At 42.1% G+C, this 18,481-nt stretch overlaps 1 protein-coding gene across 4 annotated transcripts in view; it reads left to right on the plus strand.

Moving 5' to 3' along the window:
- The first annotated feature begins 14,977 nt into the window (after window positions 1-14,977).
- LOC136753024 (sodium-dependent neutral amino acid transporter B(0)AT2) overlaps window positions 14,978-18,481 on the plus strand; it is a 28,049-nt gene continuing 24,545 nt past the window's right edge. The window contains exon 1 of one of the 4 annotated variants that reach the window (XM_066708808.1): window positions 14,978-15,103. The gene's annotated coding sequence lies outside the window, so the exon portion shown is untranslated. Of the gene's footprint in view, window positions 15,104-17,314; window positions 17,761-18,481 lie in introns of those variants that run through there. The other 3 variants (XM_066708810.1, XM_066708809.1, XM_066708807.1) reach the window with 3 other exon arrangements.

Below are 18,481 nucleotides of genomic sequence, written 5' to 3' on the forward strand. Positions count from 1 at the left end.
AGGCACTACAGTACTCTAACTCTGCACTGAGAGAGGGTTGGGGATAATATAGACTATGGATAATAATAATACAAAGCAATAATAATAATATGAATAATAATATGAATATGAATAAAGTGGGAAAAGAGTGCACTATCCGTCTGCTCAGGCCAATAAATGAACTGCAGTTCACTGTCACAGACAGAGTTTGTGTGCGCTTGTCTTGTGTGATACATTCACACAGTCTCAAACAAACACAAACACTCAGTCTCAAACACACATTCACACACACACAGAAACACAGACACTCACACTCACAGACACAGGGTCTCTTCACACACACTCACTCACACTCAAACACATACATACCCTTACTATCTCTCTCTCTCACACACACTCACACAAACAGGGTCTCTCTCACACACACTCAAACACGTACACACCCTCTCTCTCTCTCTCTCACTCACACACACACAACCACTCTCACACACAATCACTCTCACGCACACACACAGGGTCTCTCTCACACACTCACTCACATACAACACCCTCTCACACACACGCAGACACTAACGCACACAATCTGTGCCTCTTAGGCACACCTCGCCACCCAGTCATTAGAGCTTGTTGACTGTAGATTTGCTGTTCTTTGTCATTACTATTATTTTACACATCTCTCTCACAGACACACATATATATGTATATAAATGGGCTTGTTTTCTGTGTATCTCGTTGCTCCTGCAGTGTAATTGCAGCCAAGAGATGATTACCCTAGACTATGTAACGTCTTCAGAAACGGGAAATATAATTTTAAGTGTCTGAACCTTTTTTCTCTGGCAAGTCTCTATAATTGGTACTTTCGCCCGAGTCAATCCCGATTTGGGCGGGACGCTTGGGCACTATATATACCAATGTAGTCGCTTTCGGAGTCTCCTAACAGCCGTTGTAACTACTGCATTACAGTTTTTCTTGATTGCTAAGACACTTTTAATGAAACTGGGGTCAACTTGATCTCCGTCTTAACCTAATGAGCAATTAGGCAATGAGCAGTATTCATTTTTGCTAAACACAAAGTCATTTTTCATTGCTTTCACACATAATGAAAATGTTAAGCACAGTTTTGCAAAACAGTAAACACAACTCTCTACAAAAGCCACAAAACTCAGCTGAGTAAATCATGTCAAACAAAATTAAAACATTTGTCACATCTACTACAAATTACTCTCATGAATGTAAACCTCTTCTGCAGTTCTTATTCATGCATAAAAGAGCCCACATTTGAGCTGTTTGCAAGGATGGACCAAGTAAGAGGCTGAGGGCGAGGGCAAGGACAAAGGAGAGGTAGAGCTGCCCATAAGGAAGAGGGGATCAGATGTGTGGTGGTGGAGTAGCTCAAAGGGGAATACAAAGAGCTAATGTTTCAGATTACATTTGTGCCACAATTATTGACCATTTTTTCAATTATGAACTTTCCATGAGAGAGGCTGCAACTCCCCATACATTACTGTAATTTATGTGAGTGAAGCCGCCTTCAACCTTTCAAATGTAAGGAGTGGAGGGAGGAAGCCTCACTGGAGTGCCACTGTGAATGTGCGAAGGGGTACACACATCACCATGTGTGCTGCTCTCTACAGCGGTTCTTTACTACATCCCTACAACTGGCACATACAATATAGAACGTCTCCTCACAATTCTTGATGCACCAGAGAGTGGTTCCACCAGACGAGAGAGGGCAGGTGAGACCTGGCATGTCCTGCTTCTTCATCATATGGGACAATGTTGCTTTCCACCTCTCCCATCTGGGTACTGAATGGTTTGCAGCCCACCCAGGAATGGTGATGCAATGTCTCCCACCATATTCTCCTTTTTTCAATCCAGTCGAGGAATTCTTCTCTGCTTGGAGGTGGAAAGTTCATGATTTCTGTCCACATGACCAGATGTCCCTCCTAGATGCAATGAATGCCAGTTGTCTGGAAATCACTGCAGAGGACATCCAAGCGTGGATGTGCCATGCAAGGAGATTTGTTCCTCACTGCATTGCGAAGGAAAGCATCCAGTGTGATTTTGATGAAAACATTTGACCTGATCAACAACAACAAATGAACTGACTGTGGTGTAGTCTATTTGTGTTGCCTGTCTTGACATTGTTTTGTTTGATTGATTTGTCAGCTTGGAGTATTTTATTTGTATTTTCGCTATCTAGATCATCATTGTATCTGTAAAGGACAAAATGTCAAATATAGCCTGTTGGTTTTGGATATTCCTGCTCTTGAGTGACATTCTTTCTGCATTGATCATATTTAGTAAAAATCATTTTAGGAAAAAATAATACAGTGCATGCTCTGATAACATGTTTACTTTTATGGTACATACTATAATTATAGTATAAACAAATGGCACAGACATGTCAAAGTGGGTTAACCATGTTAGGGTATATTGATAGTTGTAATTAGTATTTATTGTGCTATTATGTAATGAATGATTGAAATACCTTTGCATTAGATAACAAGTTGTGTGTTTTGATGGAGGTAGTTGATTTTGTGTCAAGTATTTAATGTTTTGAGAGTTGTAGTGCATTTTGTAAATGAAATGTGTCATTTTGGCCAACGTGTTTCAGTTTGGGGCTGTGTGTTAATTGTTTTGAAAAGGTGAATTCTGTTTGGACAAATGTGCTCAAGCAATCGAGAAAAACTGTAAACATTGTATTGTATGCTATTGTACGGCATTGGACCGACAGTGTTATTTTACCGCTGCTGGCACACCAAGCGATATTACCACACTATTGGTACCTCAATCACGGCACCGATGAGGAGGACATTCCAAAACGGAGAGGGAGGACAGAGAGAGAGAGGGACAGGGAAAGACACAGACGGGGAGAGAGAGACAGAGAGAGAGAGTAGGAGCTGTAGCAATAGTAGTGGCTACCAGTAGCAACAGAGGTAAAGGTAATTGTAACAACAGTAGTATCTCCTGTCCTTCCAACAGTCACGGAGAGAGTGAGAGAATGAGAGAGAGAGAGAGAGAGAGAGAGAGAGAGAGAGAAGGAGAAACGGGGGGAGGACAGGAGAGAGGTCAATGTTGGGGTGTCTGTGGCTTTGGGGGAGTGTCCTCCTCCTCATCATCACCTGTCAATCAAAACAGGGTCAAACCCTGAAATTTGTGATAGTAATAAGTTTGTATTATTAAAATTATTATTATTATTATTGCTATTGACAGTATTAATAATAATAATAATAATAATAATAATAATAATAATAATAATATTATTATCTTTAGTATTATTGTTATTATTATTATTATGAATAGTGGTAGTTTTTAATTGTGCAAAATTATTTTTGTGTCTGTACTTTACTGTGTGTGTGTCTGCAGGTGTATCATCATGGTGACCGCTCTCCAATTGGGTCTTACTCCACTGACCCCCACGGTGACTCCGTGTGGAAGTAGGGATACAGTCAGCTGACTGAGGTATTGACCTACTGATTCACAGACTCTCTGACTTATAGACTGACCATCTGTCTGTGTTTTTTTGTGTCTGTCTGTTTGACTGACTGTTTTTGTGTGTTTCTGTCTGTTTCTCTGTGCGTTATTCTTGTGTGTTTGTCATTTGGGGGGCTGCCTGTCTCTCTGTGTCCATGTGTTGATCTGTGTCTCTTTCTCTCTGCCTCTCTGTCCCTCTGTAGTTGGGGATGTAGCAACAGTTTGAACTGGGAAAATTCTTAAAACAACGCTATACTGGATTTAATAGTGAAGAATACAACAGCAAAGAGTTGACTGAGTGTGTGTGTGAGTATTTGTTTGTGAGTGTGTTTCTGTCTGTGTGAGTGTGTAATTTTTTATATTTGTGTGTGTATGTGTGAGTGAGTATATCTCGCTCATTCTCAGCTAACTGATAATTATAACCATAATTATCTCTCTGTGTATTTACACTTTCCTCTCCATCTGCCTCTCCCTCCCTCACTTCACTCCATCACCACCTTACTCCTCCTCAGCCCTCTTGTTCTCTTCCTCTATCACTCTCCCCTTCTGATCCCCTTCCCTCCCTCTCTCCCGCTATCTCTCTCTCTCCCCCCTCCTGACTCAGCTGCTCTGTAATCGCTCATCACCTGAACACTCAGTCGCTCTAATTAAACACAAGCGGTAATGAGCTAATGAACTTCACACAGACCGACAGACTGATGGAGAGAGAGAGTCAGTCAGTGAATCTGTCAGTCAGTGTGTCAATCAGTCAGTCAGTCAATCGGTCAGTATGTCAGTCAATCTTCTTACCCTATCTCTCAGTCAGCTCTATGTGTGCAGTACAGACTATGACCGCACCCTCATGAGTGCCCAGGCCAACCTTGCTGGCCTCTACCCCCACAAACCTCCCCTACCAATCACATAGGGGTTACCATGGCAACCCATCCCTGTGCACAGTGTGCCCAAATACATGGACAGGGTGAGTATCTGTCTGTCTGTACTGTACTGTATTGTGTGTCTGCACTGTACTGTACAGTTTTTATACTGTATTATGTGTCTGTTTGTGTTGGTAGTGTACTGTGTGGAACTATACTGTACTCTAATACTGTACTCTCTGTCTCTTTCAGTTGTTGAAGACCCCCAGCAGGCCCTGCCCCAGGTTCAGAGAGCTGATGGCTGAAACTCTTCGCACAGAAGAGTACCAGAGTATTCTGAAGACATACAGTGTCTGTGAGAGTGTGTGTGTTTGTGTGTGTGCGCGTGTGTGTGCGTGTGCATGTGTGTGTGTTTCTCTCTCTGTCTTCCTCTGGGTGTCTGTCTCTTTCTCTCCCTCCTGCACTCTCTCGCTCAGTGTACAGTGTTGGTTTTGTCTACTCTCAGTGTTTCAGTTAAGGCTTATATCTTGTCCAATTGCACCTCCTTTCACTGCTGTGGACAATACAGGAACTGCAGGTGGCAACACTGCAACTGATACCTGCTTTCTCTCCCTCTCCCTCTCCTTCTCTTTCTCTTTTGTTACTGTTTTTAGGTTTTCAAAGCTTTTTTAGTTATTCCACACTGAGTTGTGAAAGTTGAAATGTTCAAGCAAGGCCTCTGTTGGGAAAGGGGGTTGGGGGGGAAAGCTATCATTTTAACCTGCTGTTAGCCTGTTAGCAGGAGAGAAAGAGTTCAGCTACAGTTTTGGGATGTGGGGACCGTGCAGATTTGCAGCGTGAGCAGTGCACTGGGACTGTCACCAAAAGCACCAATGAATCAATGAAGCCCTGGATAGCACCCTGCAGTCCACACTGGGCTGGGCTGGGGGAGGAACTGCTTTGTGAGGGAGGTGGCAGTCTACAGAGGTATAGTCTGGCACAGGGGCTGCTGCCACTCAGCTGCAGGAGGGCAGTGCTCGCCCTGCTGTTGCAGAGGCCCCCCTACCCTGCCAGCGGAGCTCACCCAGAGCAGGTGGGGCTGCAGTACCAGGGCGTGCACCTGGCAGACAAGGCCTACGAGAAGAGGAACTGGGAGGGGGTGCTAAAAGGGGTTTAGGAAAGTTGGGCTGCTGCCCCCACTGTCCTACAGAGGCTGGGTGCTCACTGTCACCAGCCTACTAGCCTTCACACTGTGGCTCTGGCCATCTCTTTGCTGCAGGGGCAGGGAGAAGTAGCTGGAGGCTTCTGGAACTGTTGGAGGGGCACCTCCTCCCCATTTTGCCGGCCCCTTCCCCAGACTGCTACAGTGGCCTACTCAGACAAGACTTGGAGAGCCAGGCTGAGGTTGGAGGAGAACACCATGCACACCTGGAGCCCCCTGCACGAGACCCCCCATTCGATTTTAGTCTTTTCCCAGCTAACAGGGAACATCCTGGGAACTTTAGGGAATGTTCTATTTAGATCCCAGAAGTAACATTCACTCTGGGACGTTTTTAAAATGTTCTGCAAACATACTCAATGTTATAAACAGGTATGCTTTAGGTCCTTACTTGACATTACAAAGCGGACCTGCACAGGTCCCCCAGTGGTCAGAGGAGGACTTTCTGATTGCATGACATTTAGAAACATTCAGGTTTGGTCCCATTTTGGTTTCTGTTATGACTTTACAATCCTGACATTCACAGGACTTTATGAAATGTCCCCCTTTGGTTCCCTATTGGTTATGGCAGGACGTTATAATTAGGACATTCACCTGACTTTATGAAATGTGCCCTTATGGTTTCCTATTGGTTATGGCAGGATGTTATAATCAGGACATTAGGAACGTTCTATATTGGGACCCATTTTGTTGTTATAGGACGTTTTATTCAGGACATTCACAGGACTTTAGGAAATGTTGGTTTCCTACTGGTTATGGCAGGATGTTATAATCAGGACATTCACAGGACTTTAAGAAATGTCTCCTTATGGTTTCTTATTGGTTATGGAGGGACGTTACAATCAGGACATTCACAGGACTTTATGAAATGTCCCCTTATGGTTTCCTATTGGTTTTTCTCAGGATGTTACAATCAGGACATTCACAAGACTTTGGAAACCAAAGGGGACATTTCCTAATTAGTTATGGCAGGACATTATAATGAGGACATTCACAGGACATTAGCGTTGTTCTTGTTTGCTTTTAGTGGTAGGATGTTATCATTAGGACAATTTAACAGGCTTTACAGTCAAACACAGTAGAGGTGCAAGATAACAGAATGAAGTCTCAAACAATAATTAAAAAGCAGCACACTCTTAAAAGGTGTCAATGAACTGCCTTTTTTAAAAAAATTTGTACTGTTCTCCGAGGTCCACTTATAATGTTATCAAGATTTTTACATCAAAAAACATCATAATTTAGAAGTAATAGGCTATTTTCTGTCCTGTTTTGACCTCACTCATCGGAACACACCGTTCGAATATGCGTGGCGGATTGTATACTCGGAAGTAATCCCCCACTGGTATGATTGGCTAACAGTTTTGCATATTTAAACATTTTCAACTCCCCCGTCAGTACACGTGTGGAATTGTTTTGAAAATTTCCGATGTTGAGAAATGGCAGCTGGTGAAATTCAGCCAAACATGTTTGATCCAGAGTCTGATCCCGAATCAGAAGACAACGGAGCTGCACCTCAAATGGCAAGGATACTACCGCCTGCGACAGCGTGGTAAATAATCACATTTATTTATATTTATACTTTATGTATTTGTGAGGTAGTTAGCCTATTACATTATATTAAAGTTTAGCCGAAGACGCTACAGAAAGCGGTTTGTGTCGTTATGTTGTTAACATTTATGCATATTACACGTTTTACATTTCATTGGTTGTTGCATATAAAGTTTAGATATATTAACGCCTATCTGACAAAGGATAATTCGCGCTGCTTCGTGTAAACTAAGTATAAATTAATGTTCTATCGTTTGTCAAGCTGTCGTTCATATATTTATCGTTTGGTTTCTGCATAGACCTGCGTTTGCCTCTATCGTTATTTACCTACTATATGCGTTATTCGGTGGGCGGGGCTAAGCAGGCAGTAATGTAGAAGCAGGCGTTGATCTTCTTCTGCAGAGGCGGGGTTTAGCCACACTATTACGTAATAAAGTGGCACATGCCAAATCCTGTCGTTTTTGCAGATTGGCTTCAATATAAGCTGTTTTTAGACTAACGAGAAAGACCCCTTTAAATCATTACAATATGAAATCAATTAATTTCAATTAGGCAAGAAACCCACCAACGTTTCGCCCAATAAGCCTTCATCAGAGTGTAGTGAATCTGAGATCATGCAGCAGATATGCCTTATATCAAATGCATTCAATGGGTAATAATGTTATTCAATTAGCTGCCAAGAATGGGTTTATTGAGTTTTAGTTTTTTCTGTTATTAATTAGCAATCATGTAACTACAATTGACATTCCTCATATCATCTTAATTATCAATGTGAAGCCCCTCCAGCTGCTCGATGGGGGAGAGACAAGAACGTGGGAACGCAAATGAGTAGTGCATAAAAAGCAAGTTTATTCCAAAATAGGGTGGTGTTCAAGCAGGGAAACAAAAATCACAGTCAGCAAAAATAAGTCCAAACAAACTATGTGGAAAAAAAAAAAAAATCAGGACTCTCTGCAACTAAAAGCTAAATGTAACTGAAAATACCATCAACTAAACAGCTACATACTTCAGTCTTAACAGAAACCAGGATAGTATATATACTAGAAGTCTCTCTACTGAAGCATCCAGCACCCTTATATTGGTGCTTGCTGGCAGGCTGACTCCTCCCACAGTTCAAACCAACAAAGAAAACTATTAAATAAAATTAATAATAAAATAGTCAACCTAAACCCATAACTTAACTTCGTGTTTCCCATAAAATTCCCCAAACAATAAGAAGTATTTCAATTCCGCCCCAATATCCCAGATTCCACTGTTGATCAATATACTCCCCCCCATAGATAAAAACTTGCCCTTGCCTGCCCCTTTAAATATCATGCCATTAGCGGCCTGCACCCCTTTAATTCAACCAAAATGGCAATGCACACAGACATGCATGTCACTCCCGTAATCCAAACAATACAAGGTTTGTACAGGATTTAACAAAGATCTTAACACAACTAAACTTAATGAAATGACCAATTGCCCTTATCAAAAGGAGATGTCTAAGCTGTAATATCACATAGTAAACCGAGAACTGAAAACCAGTTTAAGCCTTATATTTACTTTTAAACATGTTAAAAGAAATCTATTTGACTAACAATTACAGGAACAGTCTTACACTATTAATACTGGTTTTGTTGATTACTGGTGATCATACAGTGAGTGAAGGTCAGGAGCGCAGTGACAGACAGAAATTACTAATAAGGTGATCTAGATTTGTACCTGTTCGGCAGGTGCTTGCCAGTACACCTGAGGAGAACTGTGAGGGACAAGAGGGGGAACCTCACCATTAATTGAAAAGATCGGACAAGCAAAACAATGGGAAAAACTGCATCACGTAATGTGACTTCCAAAAAAATTAAAAAGTAAAACTAATGTTTTCTTTAAAAAATAAAATAAATTAAAATGATTGTGTATTTCAATTATTTTGTAAATAATAAGCTGTGTTTATAGGGATAGAAATTATCACATTGAGCATGGGTTAAATAATAGTGCTATGTATCTTTTTCTACTCCTTTTTAATGTATGCATATGGCTGAATGCAGTATGTTACTATAATTTGTACAAGAATTTGTTATTAATTGCCATATATACGGGTTATAACAGTATATTCTGTATTTCCAAAAAGCATTAAGGCAACTAGGAAATGTGGTAGAGTTACAGAAATTGACAGGCAAATACGAATGCTAACAGTTTACATTTTTTATTATTTATATATATTTTAAAAGCCAACAGTAAAAATGGCATCCAATATCCTGCAGTAGTGCTAGGGCAACATTTAGGGAACCTGTAATACACATCCTCTAAAAGTATTGGTAATGGCACAGGGATGTCATAGAAAAGACACAGAAGACATTCCAAGAAACATTTAGGAACCCTACACAATAATGTCCTGGTAAAAAGCAGCTCTTGAGCATTTACAAGTTGCCACAGAGAGCAACAGGAAAGTACAGATGAGAGGCAGCCATCTTGTTTTTTGACTAGTTTCAGACCAGTCTTAGCATTGCTCATTTTGTTTTAAGTTTGCCTTAATTGACGTTAGCATTGTCTGTAGTTTGCCTAAATTGAAGTCAGTTCAGTTAAGCTGCTGAGTTGGTGAAAGTAAACAGGTTGTAGAAGGGAGATTTTGTCTAGGACTAGCAGGAATTCTGTTGCAGGAGGAGCCAGGTGTGGCCAGTTAGGTGTGAATTGGGGGTAGGTAGACAAAAGCTACTTAAAGCAGCTGTTGAGATCAAGAGGCATGAGGTAAAGACCAAGAGGTAAACAGCTGTGCTGTTTCTCGGTCACAAACGTTAAACAGTTGACTAGGCAACAGGAACCAAGGGACTTTTAAAAACAAAAAAACAAACTAACATTTAGAAGCATGTGGCCACTACAGTGTCAGGTTTGCAGAATGATTGCCTTGCTGGATGAACTCATCCAAGAAGGTTTCATTTGTGAGCATTGTCGATAGGTTGAAATCCTAGAGATCAAGGTTCGTGATCTTGAGGCTCAGCTTGTTGATCTGTGCTGTATTAGCGATATAGAAGAATTGGTCAATCAGCCCATGAAAGAGATGGTGTGCACGCCAAAACCTAGGAGAGTTGAGACCTCAGAGCAGGACAGCGTAGAGAACTGCTGGGTTACAGTAGGTCGTAACCGCAGAACAGGGTGTGCACAACCCCTAGAGACACCTCAAGAATTGCCCAACAGGTTCCAACTGCTGGACCCTGAGTTGGACAGTGACACCTTAGAGGGTGAGGGGGGGCAGTTGAGCAACAGAGCACCATGGTGCCCACTCCCCTCCAGAAGAGGGAGGTAGTTATAGTAGGAGACTCAATTCTTAGAGGCGTAGATCACACAGTGTGTTCTAGTGACGAGGAGACCCGCATGGTATCTTGCCTGCCTGGTGCTCAGGTTGCAGATATCCCTAAACTAGTAGACGGGCTACTGGCCAAAGCCGGGGGCAATCCACTGGTAATGGTCCACATTGGAACCAATGACATAGGAAAAGGTAGGACAGAGGTTCTGCAAGACAAATTTAAAGAGTTAGGAACAAAACTAAAGAGCAGAAACTCCACGGTAGTTTTCTCCGAAATACTTCGGTACCACATGCATGGCCAGGGAGACGGGCAGAGATTAGAAGGTTTAACACGTGGTTGAAATCTTGGTGTAGGGAAGAGGGGTTTAGGTTTATGGAGCATTGGTCCTTCTTCTGGGATAGATGGGACCTGTACAAACCAGACAGTCTACATCTAAACAGAAGGGGGGCTAATGCACTGGGAGAGCATATGTGCAGAGAAATTGACAATCATTTAAACTAGGGACCAGGGGGGCAGGGAGCTCTGACAATGGGAGATATTCCTCTAAGGAAAGAAAACCAAGGGAAACTGCTAGTAGGAAAGTCCTGCAATGTCTGTACCTCAATGCCAGGAGTATAAGGAACAAGATGTTGGACTAGCCACAACGCTAGCATGTGATTATGATGTTGTAGGAGTGACAGGAACATGGCTTACAGAAAACGATGGGGATAAATACAAGTTGGAAGGATACACACAGTTTAGGAGAGACAGGCAAAATCAAAGAGGAGGTGGGGTAGCATTATATGTGAAAAATGACATTGAGGCAGAAGAACTCATATTAGATCCCAGTAACGGAACAAAATCTTTGTGGGTGAAACTTTTGGACAAGAGATGTGGAGGATTAGTGGTAGGAGTGTGTTACAGACCACCCAACTCAGATATTCAGCAAGATGTTGCATTGTACAGTGTAATCATGACTGCATGTAGAAAGGATGTGGCTGTTATAATGGGGGATTTCAATTTCCCAAACATAGACTGGGAAAGCCTGGTTGGGACTACAGAAGCAGAAATAGAAATGGTTGAGATGGTAAATGACTGCTTTCTAACTCAATTTGTCAGGGAACCAACCAGGGAGAGTGCATGCATTGACTTGATCTTTTCAAATGACCAAGACATAGTCAGAAGGACACTAGTTAGAGAACCAATGGCAAATTGTGATCACAACAAGGTTTTCTTTGAGGCATTCTTTCAAAAAACAAGGCCCAAGTCTAAAACAATGGTCTATAATTTCAGAAAAGCAAACCTTGAAGGTATGAGGTGGCACTTAGAAGAAGTAGACTGGAGCACATTGGATACAGAGTCAGTTGAAAATGGATGGTTATGTTTTAAGAATATACTACTTGAGGCTCAGGAGAAATTTGTACCAAAACATAGCAAATTGAGGACCAAAAAACAGTGGCCAAAATGGTTTAATAGAGGTATGCAAAAAAATATCAAGAGGAAGAAAATGTTGTATAGTGCATACAAAAGGGAGATTAAAGAAAATACATAGAATATGTTGAGCTGCAAAGAGATCTTAAGAAAGGGATCAGAAAAGCAAAGAGGGAAATAGAAAGAAACATAGCTCTTGGAGCTAAAGCTAATGCAAAGAGATTTTTTTCAATACTATAACAGCAAGAGGTCAATAAGGGAGGAAGTGAAACTGCTAAAGGGCAAAAATGGAAGGATCTTGGAAAACTAACAAGATGTGGCCAATGTTCTAAATGAGTATTTCAGACAAGTTTTTACAAATGAAAAGACCAATAACATGCCACAGGTTAACAACCAGTCCAGTCAAACCCTAAGAGAGATCAGGATAAATGAGGAGGAGGTACTAAAGGGACTAGCAGAATTAAAAACAAACAAATCACCTGGGCCAGATGGTACATTTCAAACAGTACTTAAAGAAATGAGGGAAATTATTTATAGGCCACTAACTCAAATATTCCAAATATTACACTTAGAACAGGGGATGTGCCAACTGACTGGAAGACAGCAAATGTCATTCCAATCCACAAGAAAGGGGACAGAACTGAGCCAGGAAATTACAGACCAATCAGTCTCACCTGAATCACTTGTAAAATGTTGGAAAAAATGATTAGACAGAAAATAGAGGAGCATCTTAATAAAAACCATATTCTTGGAGATAGTCAACATGGCTTTAAACGAGACAGATCGTGTCTTACTAATTCATTAGAATGTTTTAAACATGCAACTGCAGCTGTAGATCATGTGAAAGCACACAATATGATATACTTTTCATAGATTTTCAGAAAGCTTTTGATAAGGTTCCACACCAAAGACTGATCCTCAGATTGGAAGCTGCAGGCATTCAGGGTAACACAAGTAGATGGATTATGAACTAGCTTATGTATAGGAAACAGAGGGTGTCAATTAGTGGAGTTGCTTCTAACTGGAGTGAGGTTGTTAGTGGAGTTCCACAGGGATCAGTACTAGGGCCTTTGCTTTTTCTAATCTATATTAATGATCTGGACTCTGGGATAGTTAGCAATATTGTCAAATTTGCAGATGATACTAAAATAAGTGGCTCAGCAGATACACTCTTGGCAGCACAGGCTATTCAAAGGGACTTGGATAACATTCAGTTGTGGGCCGACACCTGGCAGATGAAATTCAATGTCCACTATAATTACACTATGGGAGGAATAGAACTAGAGGAAGTGTCGCATGAGAAAGTGAGGAGTCCACATAGACCTAGGAGTCCCTCCATCCAAACAGTGTGGGGAAGCAATAAAAAAATAAAATAAAAAATAAAAAAACAAATGCTAGGGTATATTGTCAAAAGTGTAGAATTTAAAACAAGGGAAGTACAACTGTACAATGCGCTAGTTAGACCTCATCTGGAATACAGCGTACAGTTCTGGGCACCACACTTCAGGAAGGATACTGCTGCTCTAGAGGCAGTTCAGAGGACAGCAACCAGACTTATTCCAGGTCTGAAGGGAATGTCCTACTTGGAGAGACTGAGGGAACCAAACCTTTTCACCCTGGAACAGAGGAGACTACTTGGATCAAGTCCCCACGTATTCAAAATCATGAAGGGCATCGACCACATCAAACCAGAGGAGCTTTTCCAGATCAGCAGGGACACATGCACCCGGGGACACAAATGGAAATTGGGCTTCAAGGCATTCAAGACAGAAAACAGAAGATGCTTCTTTACACAGAGAGTAATCAATCTAGAACAAACTCCCCAGCAAATGTGGTAGATGCTGAAAATTTGGGAACATTTAAAATCAGACTGGATAGGATCCTTGGATCACTCAGTTATTAATGGACACCAAACAAGCACGATGGGTCGAATGGCCTCCTCTCATTTGTAAACTCTTATGTTCTAAGCTCTAATACCCAATACCCCAGTCAAATGTCCACTGCAGATTCTCCTTGATCTTTCCTTGGCCAGGATATAGTCGCGCACCACTCTGCGTTCTGTATTTCCTCCCTGCTAGTACAATCACGATCAATATTCCCACCAGCCACTGGCGAGGGAAAACTCGAACCAGGGCTAAGTCTCTGGCGTGGTCTTCGCCACTCCCTCCAGATGGAGGAAAGGAAAGGAAAGAAAGAGAAGGGAAGGGGAAAGAAAAGAAAAGGGGAGAGAAAAAAAAAAAAAAAGCACGGAAAACACCAGGAAGTTATTTTAAATCACTTCGGCGCGCTGGATGAAAAATAATTTCTGCTTTATTCTACCTCCCTTTCTGTCCTTCTTTGGTAACGTTGTCCCTCCCCACAGGTGTTAATTTCCACCGGCCGACAGTCGCCTATCTTCTGATGAATCCCAAGTTCGCTGACCCTACAAAAGTCTCGATCATACAGATCACGGTATCATACAAGTCATACAGGTGGGGGGAAGCGTCGGGCAACGAGGGCAGGTCCACAAAGCGGCAGCTTCCAACTAGATCAGTACATAATTCTTAATGAGAGTATAAATTCCAAAAGTACACTTAGCTGCTCCCGGTCGGAAATCATCACGACCAGTGCTGCTGGAGCACGCTACCCCGCCCCTGCGTCTCTCTACAAAGGAAGAACAAAAGAGAACACCCCATACTGCTCCACAGGCAGGCTTTTTAAAGTCCACTGCATTTGTTTCAGAGAGGTGGGGAGGAAGAGAAAAGGTACATGGATTGGTCGGCCAGGGAACCAATACCGAGTGCGACAGGTGCGCTGCGTTTGGGCCATACAGCTCATAAATAAGCAAAAATAACCCGTGCAATCATTTAACTAATTAAGGTAATGAAAACAGAAACAAAAGGCATTACAAGAGTGATAATAAACACAATAGTGCATCAACATACATAATAACCAAATAAAAATAAACAACCCAAAAATGCAACGATATAAATCAACCAATAATTAATTAACCCATTAACACCAATAAGAGAGCTCCAGCACCATCTGCAACAGCACCATCCCCCCCCCCCCCCCCACCACACACACACACACACACACACACACACACACACACACACACACACACACACACACACACACACACACACACACACAGAGTGTCGCACTGAGACACAGAGTTACAGACACGTCGGTCTGGACCAATTACAGTCGTGAAGGGGCGGGGTTGTGGGTGGTTCAGTGGGAGGTGGTTCGGATTTGACTGACATGTGTTTCTCGTACAACGTGGCGAATTTTCACAGAGTTAAAGTGTAAGGTCGATGGGGAGACGGAACGCGTTTTGTTAAAGGATAGAGAGAGACAGAGGAACACAGGTACGATTCTAATCATTACTCTTATACATATTTACAAAGAGACAGAGAGAGCGAAAGAGAGAGAGAAGTGTGATGTTACTATTCGCAGATATAGAGAGAAATAGAGGGATAGTTACTAACTGTATAGATATGTACATAGTGAAAAATAAAAATAAAAGAGAGAGAGAGAATGGGATTCTATACGTCTTTAACTATGTACACAGAAAAAGCTTGAATGGAAAGTGTGTGAGAGAGAGGGAAAGGGTGGCGGTGACGTACGTGTTGTTTATATATAGTCTACACGTTGCATTTTCGGAATTATAGAGACAGAGCGAGAGAGAGAGACAGAGGGAGAGACTAAATTAAAATGTACAAATATCAACAGATCTCTATTTCTGAATATTTGACTGACATTTTAGACACTATTGTAGTAGTATTAGTAGTAGTAATAGTGTAGTGGCAGCAACTGTAGCAGTAGTAGGGCAGTAGTAGTAATAGTGGTAGTGACTGTTGCAGTAGTAGGACAGTAGTAGTAATAGTGGTAGTGACTGTTGCAGTACTAGGGCAATAGTAGGACAGTAGTAGTAATAGTGGGGAGTGACTGGCAGTAATAGGGCAGTAGAAGGGCAGTAGTAGTAATAGCAGCAGTGACTGTAGTTATAGTGGGAGTAACTGTAGTAGTAGTAGGACAGTATAGTGGGAGTGACTAGTAGTAATAGGACAGTAGTACTAGCAGCAGCAGAAGTGGTAACAGCAGTCATACTTGTAACAGAATTGTTACTATAAGCAGTGTCAATAACATAAATAACAATGCTTTTAATATTTTTGCTGGATGGGGAGAGAGGAGGGAGATGGAGAGAGGGGAAACAAGAGCGGGAAAGGCAGAAGATGAGCTATATATAGTCAGAGGTGTTAGGCTTGCAGTGTATTCTTGCAATCATAAGACAAGCCTTTCATATTTCTCCTTCTCTCTCAATCCCTCTCTCTCTCAGTGTAGTATTAATGCTGTAGTGTGCAGTCAGTCATTGTACTAAACTGTCCCTCCCTGTCTCTCCCCTGCGCTGTAGTGTCCAGTGTGCTTGTTCATGATTCATTAGTCACACTTTCCTTATTTCAAGATCTCATTTATATTATCAGTATTCACTCATAGACTCTGCTGTACTGTACTGGACTCTGCTGTACTGTAATGAACTGGATTGTACTGTATTATATTTTACTGTTCTGGTCAGTTTTAATTTCAGAATTAGGGGGACATACACTTCGAGCAGGGGGTGATGCTGTCAATATTGGGGGGGGGGTCACATCCCCTACGGTAAATATTACTGGGGGGGACAATTTTACTTTCTCTCAACCTACGCACTGTTACAGTGGACTGTACTGTAGTGAGCTGCAGTAGTATACAGAAGCAGTTACAGTAATATTCCATCCATCCATTTTCGAAACCGCTTATCCTGGTGAGGGGAAGCCGGAGCCGATCTCGGCAGGCATAGGACGCAAGGCAGGAATACACCCAGGACGTGACGCCAGTCCATCGCTGGGCAACACACACACCTACAGGGCAATTTATCATGGCCAATTAACCAAACCCGGAGGTCTTTGGACGGTGGGAGGAAACCCACGCGGACACTGGGAGAACATGCAAACTCCACACAGACAGGCACCCCGAGCCGGAACTCTTAACCTAGGAACCACCGCGCACCGTGCCGCCCTACAGTAATATTATTAATTTGTATCTGAATGTGGTTTAATGTTTTAGTCGTGTTTGCACTCTTTACACCTTTTCAACATGGCGGAGGGTAGCCGCCCGAACTACCCGTGAAAGAGCACTATCAATATCCAGCGTATGTGCAGTGTCTTGAAGCACATCGCCACCCTGGCTGTTGTGGCCGGGCGGTGGAGCTGCAAGCTGATGCAATGGCATTGGTTTTCACTCAAAAGTAGCGTTACCGTATCTTCCACAATAGAAGGCGCAATTTTGGTACAGTACCTCACTCAAGGGTAAACAACAGTGTCCCCCGCCTGGGATTGAGTTCAGGAGTCCAGAGCCCTGACCGCTACCCCATACTGCTTAATAACATCATATGTTATTAATAATTCAATAACCATTTAACAGTATTAATGATTATTCATTATTATCGAACAGCACTTTGTGTTTTGAAATGCACCCATCCCTCCAATCTATAAATGTCGTATTTAATTTAAACTGCGCGTATATCCCATGCATTACTGCAGCCACAGACAGAGAGGGAAGGCAGTAGTACGGGGCGAGACGGCACATGGAGCGGAGGGTAGTGGTAGTGGAAGTGGCTGTCGGAACCTGAGATGGAGTCCATACGACCAACAGCACATGCCCACACAACTACTGCACTGTAATACTACACGTCACACACATGTTAATTTCAGGTTGGCTGTAGTTACACATGGTTAGGAGCGCTACAAAGGAAACAATACATCGGCTCATATGAACACAATATTGGAATATTTGTTAAAGGATAGAGAGAGACAATACTGGATGCCGCTGCAACGTGCCACACAATTACATAACACACACACACACGTCCCAACACATTGCACCGTATATGTCGACACAAAACTCGCGCGAACACAGAAGCGAAGTCACCTTGTGCATTGTTTGTAATTTCCTGGGAACTTTCGAGGGAAGACTGTCCGAGCGAGCGGTGAGTTCTTCTTGATTATATGGCAGAAACAAAATGTGTTGTTGTTCTTATTACATTTTTGTTGATATTGTTATTATTATAATATTATTAGTTGAAGCAACTGTAGTAGAAGTACTATTGGTGTTAATGTGTGAAACGGAAACACAGTGCAGTACACACACAGTACAGTACAGACACACTACAGCACAGACACACAGTACAGTAAAGACAAACAGAGTACAGACAGTACAGTTCAGTACAGACTAAGAAAATGTTGATTGTCTTTTCCGTTAGTTATGTACTGCTCAGCATCAGAGAGGACAGGAAGATCTTCAGGGTGGACGTGTCTCCCATTGTACAGGAGATGGATCACATTTTGCTGTTCCTTTTGATCTTGTTACTATTCCTTCACCCAGGTGCACCAGCTCCGTGAAGTTGCCCCCCTCCACTTACAGCACAAACGATATATTCCATATCATTCGTTTGTGCTACGTTTGTGCCGTTGAAATAAATGTTTGTGCTGCTTTGGTTTTGAAGATATTAACATTTTTTTATTTTCGGCAAGTGACATCACTCAGCCCCCCAACAACAACAGAATCAAACCAAACATACCTATTTCGTTTGTGCTACGTTTGTGTCGGTTTGTGCTGTTGAAACTAATGTTTGAACTATTATGATTTTAACGTTATTCATGATTTTTTATTAAATGATTGACCTAACTCAGCCCCCCCACAATATCGTT

This window comes from Amia ocellicauda, chromosome 7, assembly GCF_036373705.1.
Source record: "Amia ocellicauda isolate fAmiCal2 chromosome 7, fAmiCal2.hap1, whole genome shotgun sequence".
NCBI lineage: Eukaryota > Metazoa > Chordata > Actinopteri > Amiiformes > Amiidae > Amia > Amia ocellicauda.